This window comes from Muntiacus reevesi, chromosome 3 (assembly GCF_963930625.1).
Source record: "Muntiacus reevesi chromosome 3, mMunRee1.1, whole genome shotgun sequence".
Lineage (NCBI taxonomy): Eukaryota > Metazoa > Chordata > Mammalia > Artiodactyla > Cervidae > Muntiacus > Muntiacus reevesi.
In genome coordinates, this window is record NC_089251.1 from 266960943 (window position 1) to 266968955 (window position 8013).

The window sequence follows — 8013 nt, forward strand, 5'->3', positions numbered from 1 at the left end:
CCAAATTCTGCAGGAGAGAGTTGTCATTGCAATCTTGAGTCCAATGACAGCCTGGAGGTAGAATTCCTTCCTTCCCAGGCAACCTTACAGTATTTTCTCTTAAGGCCTTCAACTGATTAGATAAGGCCTACCCACATTATGGAGGATTCTGCTGATGTCTACCGATTTAAATGCCAGTCACATGTGAAAAATACCTGCAGGGACTTCCCTGGTGGTCCAGTAGTTAAGAATTTCCCTTGCAATGCAGGGTGCATGGGTTCTATCCTTAGTCACAGAACTAAGATTCCAAATGCTGCAGAGCAATAAGTCTACATACCCTGAAACTACTGAGACCGCACACTCTGGAGCCCTTATGCCAGACCACAAGTACCGAGCCTGTATACCACAACTAGAGTCCGTGCACTGCAGTGAAAGATCCTCATGCCAGAACCAAGACCTGACACTGCCAAATAAATAAATACATAATTTTAATAAATAAAAAATACCTGCAAAGACATATCTAGACTTGAGTTTAATCAAACACTGGAACTCTGTACACTTGCAAAGGCGGCCATAGACCATCTGACTGCAAACACATGAGGGACTCTGAGAGTGAAACCCATTGAGCCCATTCAACTCCCATAACCATCACTGATAATAATCAGCTGATTGTTGTTAAGTTACATTTTGGAGATATTTGTTATGCAGCCATATAGCTAATTTGAACACTAACTAAGCTTCATCCCAACAATCTGTTTCCCAGAACTTTTTCTGCAATAAGATGTGCACTGACTCTGCCTTCATGCAATGGTCTGCCTTCATGCAATGGTCTTGGGGCAAGGATGAGCTCACTCATATGCAAGACATATGTTTTCACAGAAACTTTGGCTTGGAGTTGGGGCCCAGTGTCAAACAGTGGGGAGGGAACAGCTCCCTTCCTGACTTTGTTCTCCTCCTTCTCATTGTCCTACCAATTCCTGTTCTTCCTTCCTGACAACAGTGGATCTTTTCCATATGTGTGTGCCCAGCTGCTGGCCCTCAGCATTTACTGAGTAAATAAATGAGATGCCAGGAGGCCCCATCCAGCAGGAGGTAAGGCTGGGAGTGCAGGATGTTGCCTGACCTGTGCTGTACACCCCTCTACCAGGGCCTAACCAAGGGGAGCGGGGGCGGGGGGGGGTGAGGAGGTGCCCAGGAGGACCTATGGCTCTCCGATCCCTTGGAAAGATGGTGAATGTCCAGGGCCTGTGAAGGACCAACCCAGAGTGGGCTCCCAGTAAACAGTAGGGTTATCCCAAGCTGATGAGCTGTCCCACTTCCTGTGTGTTCATCTCTCCCTCCAGTGCAGGGCACAGAACCAAAGACTTAGCCCTCATGAGAGATGTGCTTTTTCAGGGTCTCCTGGGTTAACTGTCTCTTCTCCTGGGTTCCTTGTCTGTGCTCCTCCAACAGCATCCCCAGCACAAGCCAGGTCCCCAGCTGCCCAGGTGGGAGGAACTTCACAGGGTGCAGTCAGGCTCACTGGAAAGACAGATGGTAAACAAGCAAGTGAATCATCTTCTGCCTGGTGGTAAAAAACAGTGCAGGAACGTGCAGTGAGGGCTTTGGCAAGGTGACAATGAGTGGAGGGCTGAGCAGGAGTGTGAGAGCGTGAAGGCCATTCTAGCAGGTGGGTGGGGAGGGGAGCAGTGACCCCAAGAAGGAAGGGTGCACCTGCATGTGAAGGACACAGAAGGGCCAGGGTGGCAGCAGGAGACAGGGCAAACAACCAGGAGTGCATCCAGAGGAGCCTTAGGGAGTCCCTGGAGGGCAGGGAGTGTCAGAGAGCCCAAGGCTCCCCACAGACAGGAGGGAGGCATAGCAGGACCCAAGCAGAACCCGGTGCCCTGGCCCAGGCCAGTGGTAGGGGAGCGGGTGCAGCTAGGTCTAGAATCCATCTTGAAGACAGAGGTAAATGTCTTTGCTGCAAGGCAAACAGAGTTGGACAGGAAAGAGAGGTCTTAAAGTTGCCAACGTCTGAAGAGGGCTGTGAAAGAGAGCCAAGCCGCCTTCCACGGAGGACCCAAGCCTTCCCTTGGAGAAGACAGTGGGATTTGGTGTCCCCTCACTGGGCAGTGACTGAGAGAGCACCCACAGGCCATTGCCACCCTCAGGTGCTTGCCAACACTGCCCAGGCTAATGCGGATGCACGTGTGTCCCCAAGCCCGAGAATGTTAATCTACTCCATCTTCCTGGAGAGCTGCTGGGTTCTACTAACACAGAAAGGACAGCCCAGGAGGATGCGGCCAAAGTCACTTTCTTTTCTCATAATCACCAGGGCTCATTCCCTCCAGGCAAATATGAGCCAGAAACACCAGTGCATGCCCCTTGGAGATCCTGAAAATCAGTTTCTATCACCCAAAACAGCGTGGTGGAGTCCCTAACTGTATATTGTCACCCTGCTTATTTAACTTATATGCAGAGTACATCATGAGAAATGCTGGGCTGAATGAAGCACAAGCTGGAATCAAGATTGCCAGGAGAAATATCAATAACCTCAGGTATGCAGATGACACCAACCTTATAGCAGAAAGTGAAGAGGAACTAAAAAGCCCGAGTGAAAAAGTTGGCTTAAAGCTTAACATTCAGAAAACTAAAATCATGGCATCTGGTCCCATCACTTCACGGGAAATAGATGGGGAAACAGTGTCAGACTTTATTTTTCTGGGCTCCAAAATCACTGCAGATAGTGACTGCAGCCATGAAATTAAAAGACACTTACTCCTTGGAAGGAAAGTTATGACCAAACTAGACAGCATATTACAAAGCAGAGACATTACTTTGCCAGCAAAGATCCGTCTGGTCAAGGCTATGGTTTTTCCAGTGGTCATGTATGGATGTGAGAGTTGGACTCTGAAGAAAGCTGAGTGCCAAAAAATTGATGCTTTTGAACTATGGTGTTGGAGAAGACTCTTGAGAGTCCCTTGGACTGCAAGGAGATCCAAGCAGTCCATCCTAAAGGAGATCAGTCCTGGGTGTTTATTGGAAGGACTGATGCTGAAGCTGAAACTCCAATACTTTGGCCACCTCATGTGAAGAGTTGACTCATTGTAAAAGACCCTGATGCTGGGAGGAATTGGGAACAGGAGGAAAAGGGGACGACAGAGGATGAGATGGCTGGATGGCATCACCGACTCGATGGGCATGAGTTTGAGTAAACTCCAGGAGTTGGTGATGGACAGGGAGGCCTGATGTGCTGCAATCCATGGGGTCGCAAAGAGTCAGACATGACTGAGCAACTAAACTGAACTGAACTTTGTCTTTTATTCCACATCCAACATTCCAGAAGCTTGTATATTACCTGGACAGGCACATAAAAATGGGACCTCAGGTCACATCAATTGAAAAAGGTCCTAACTCATGTTGTGCACAGAGAAGGCCATACAGTCCAGCATGGTACAGCAGAAGAAAATGCTGTAATTACAGAGCCTTTGAGGAAAACTAGGACACACACTCAAATTCTGTGACTTTGACAAGCTACTTATCTCTGTGATCCTCAAGTTATTCATGTGGGAAAAACATAAAAGAGCCCATTTCACAGGTACTGGTGAAATTTGATGAACTCATATGTGAAACTCCAGCCCATCCCATTCACCACCAGTGCCCACCACAAAAAAAACCCTCACAGAGTTGTCAGGATACCTGATGACATTCAGAGAGGAAAGGATGGGCCCAGAGGATGGAGTGAATAAGCCAGATGCTCCAGGACATCTGCAAGGCCCAAAGGACAGCACATAACATAGTAGGGTCTGCTCACTAGCCACCGACAGCAGATAAGCAGCAGCTGGTGACCACAGCGAGCTGCTCCTATTCACACTTACTTTCCAAGTGTGCATCAATCACCTCCTTTATTCCTCCAGCAACTTCACGAGGAAAGTGCAGACGATCACAGCTGCAAAACTCATGGTTGTGGCTCAGCCTCATGGCCCCACATTCAGGCAACAGATGGCCCACGGTGCAGCTCAGTGTCCCTGCACGCTGCAGCCAGGCTCCCCACCTCCCGGGCAAGCTCTCAGACAGCGCCAAGACCCAAGGCGCTGATTGAACCCTAGCTAACTCCCACCTGGGTCACCAGGGACTGACACCTGACCTCTTCTAGACCTGGGTCCTCTGCAAGATGAAGAGGATCATAGCCTGGCACTGCCAAGGTGTCCTAGAGGAAGGGACGATGCTGGAGAAGGTGCCGAAAGCCTCCAGGTAATCCTGGGCCCCTCTGTCCAGAACACACCATGGGCCTTCCAGCTGCTGTGGTTCAGCATTGGCACAGCCTGGCCCCTCCATCTCCACCTGGCTCCCACCTCCTCCCCCAGGCAGCATCCTCCCCTCCAGCCACAGTGGGCCCCTCCTCAGGAGGAAGTGCCTGAGGCCCACTCTCCCCCTGCTGTCTCATGCTTGTCTGGGAATGACTATTTACCATGGTGGGAAGAATTTTTCAGTCAAGTTGCCATCCTTCAACAATATTTATGAGGTTGTCACAAGGTGAAACAGAAATATTCACAAGTATAAGAGGGCCTGCCTCCTGATACCTATATGTTATAATAAGCTATGGATGCAGACAGTTTTGGCTACACGGAAAAAAAATGACTCTGACATGATTATTAAACTCATGAAGCAAATCTTTCCACATTTACCCACAGATGGAGCCTCAAAGTTACCCCAACAAAAGGCGTTCAACAGTGTCTGAATCTACCCCATGGTATCTACCCTACGTGTCATACCAGGTCCTCCTGTGTTCCCGGCAGCCAGTTCCACTGGGGCCAGCAGGGCGGGAAGGGGGAGGGGAAGAGGATGAACACAGGGAATGCCAATGTGGGCCAGCCAAGGGCACTGACTTTCCACCCAAATCAATCCTGCCTGTTCTGCTTTCAATGAAAGGTTGCTGCTGCGAGCCATGTGTTACACCATGATTCTCAACCTCCAGAGGAGAGGATTTCAATCCAGGGTCAGAGACAAGGCTTAGCCACTTGGGGCTTTTTGTGTAGCAGAGTTTTATTAAAGCATAATAGAGATAGTTAAAGCTTCTGACATAGACATCAGAAGGGGACAAAAAGAGTGCCCCCTTGCTAGTTTTCAGCAAGGCGTTTTATGTGGTTAGCAAGCTGTTGATCAGATAAGAGAGGCCCCTCAAGGCTGAGGGAGTTTCACCAGGCCCCTCTCCTGCAATACGCATTTCTTAGATAGTATGGCACGAGGTGTCTCCTCCCTGGTCATAAGATGATTGACATGAATACTGGTTTGTTGAGCCATTATCAGTCCAAGGTTTAAGAAAAGAAAAAAAAAAGTTTAGCCTTAGGCAGAACTAGTTTCGTCAACAGAGAACAGGGTGGGGGGGGGGGAAATGTCTGCCACTTGCAATTTATTTCCTCCTGCCACTTGGGGGACGTCTGGCCCTCCTACCTGTTACCCTCTCATTCCCCCCTTTTCTTTTAGGAGAATTATGTTGCCTAGGGGAAGGGGCAGCGTTCTCATTCCATAACTGCTTCTGAGCTGATAAGGGGCATCACCCCTAAATTGGTGAGGCAACATATTCCTCACACTCTTATATTGAGAGTCTCTGATCCAGAGGCCCCAGGTAGTAGTTGGAGGAAGCTGTGGCCCTCAGTAGGAGTTTGGACAACCATTTGTAACTTAAAAGCCTTCATGCAGCTATAAACAAGTCCAGCTACACAATTACAGATGCAGGAAGCAAGCAGCAAGAACAGAACAATCAGAATTATTACAATTAAGATACTTTTCCACCATGGAGAACTAGTTAACATCCCCCAAAGTGAAGGAACTGAGACTTCAGGAGTATCTATAGCCTGAATCATCATGTTCATGTGTTTAGTAAACTGAGTAACAGTGCTCGTATCTGGTATATATGTACAACACTGGGTATGAATAATGGCACAAGTTCCTCCTTGTGCAGCTGTTAAAATATCTAAGGCCAATCTGTTTTGTAAAACCACCTTTCTAATTTGTATTTGTTCAGCATTAAGGGCTGAAATAGCTTTTTGAGAATCTTGTAAGGTTTGTTGAGTAAAGTTAGTCAGAGGATCAACTTGTAGCCTGACGTCTCTAGTTCCCAGAGAGGGAATGAATATTGCAGCCAAATAATCATACCAGTGAAATATAGACCTTATCCAATGAGTTCTAAGGTGTGGCAAATTAGCAGCCTTCTCTGGAAGCTCTGAAAATATGAAGCCATGAGTAAAAGCTGGACCTAGGGTGTATCTCCCTATCCAGCTAGGGTGAAGTCACACCCATCGGTAAGAGTCACATATCCAATAGGCCCAGTTTGAAGCAAGCCAGCATGACTGAGGGATCCAGTCCCAATCAGTGCCTGGCCACGCAAAGCAAGACCTGTACTGGGGCTAGAAAACACAGGAATGATTATATTGCATATTTCATATGAGGCAAAAACCCCAATTGTTTCCAATCATTATAATTAAGTTGTCAGCTAACTTCTAGAGATGGCTATATTTGTTCCCAGCCTATAGGGTCACTAGACACTAGGCGCCCCTTTTCAGGAGTTAGCCATATGACCTCATTCCATATTTGATAAACATCAGGTAAAAAACCATCAGATCTAGACCCATGTGTCTTCTTATGTGCAGCAAAATAGTCATTAAATCAAGACTAAGTATAATCAAAGTTATAAGTCACAATATGTCCACAGTTAAGGTACAAAGTGTTATATCAGTCCATTTTAGGATTATTAGATGTGATCAGGTTAAGAAGAGGTATCACATATGATTGTTGTTGGCAAAGGTAGTCACAGACTTGGAGAAAGTCCTTTCCCTGAAGTGGAGATGCCCACCACGGGAAGCCTTCCACTGATGAGGAGGGAAGTGCTCCGCAGACCCAGCAGTTAGACCGATTGTGGGATGCAGCACAGGAGTGAGCCCAGGACAGGAAGGCATTGTCTTGAGAATCAAATGGCAGGCTCAGGACTTTGGGAGTTAGCAGAAGCAGGCCCGTATAGATTATCAGGAACATCTGAAAAGTGAAGAGTAAAAGCATAGAGAATAAAGACATAAAAATGACATAGCTTGGCCTGAAGGGTCAGGATGCCACTTTTTAATTCGAGTGTGGTGCACCCACGAATTAATTCCTGGCACCTTGACAGTTGTGGGAGAAGAAAGAATTACCCCATAAGGGCCTTTCCAGAGGGGCTCAAGAGATTGCCCACCCCCCAGGTCCCAATGTCTTTGTCAGGACCTCTGTTCCCGGCTCAAACAACAGTTTGTTTGACTCAAAGGCTGAATCAGGGGTCACCTCCCAGAGTTCCCGTAAAGTCTGTTGAAAAGCTGAAATTTGAGTTATATAACAACAGATGATATTTAAGAAGCCAACCGTCTGTCATCCAAATATTAACTTAAGAGTTTCAGATTCCACTCACATCATAAGAAGCCAGTACAGGAAGATTTCACCCATTTGTAAACTTAAGAGCTTTAAGCACTATTAAAGCAATAAAAGCAATTACATGTGGCATCTAACTTTCTACTCAGGTATCCTATATGTTTCTGGTGAGGCCCTTGGGGTTGTCTCATAACTCCCAAGGCCATACTTTTTCTTTCAGTGACAAACAAATTAACTCTGACCCTGTGGGCAAGCTCAAAGCAAAAATCTTCTCAATTGTCTTAAAGTCATAGGTAAGGGATGATTTAGTATAGGCTTACTTTTCTGCGGCCTATGGCCCTCGTCCCTTTGGATATGATTAGGCCTTCAAATGAATGACTGAAAAATATTTGGCTCATTCAGGAATTTCAGACAATAGAGTATAAGGATTAGACACCATGGGGTGTAAAGGAACCACGGCCTCATTTATTACCCATAAATCTTGAACTAGTCTCCATTTATCATTTGACTTTTTCACACCCAAAATAGGAGTACTTACAGGGAATTAATAACCCCCACTCCTTTAAATTCTCAATGGGCTTTAACCCTTCCATAACCTTGGGTTTTAGAGGATGTTGCTTTTGATATGGAAATATGTGCAGGTCTTTGAGCTGG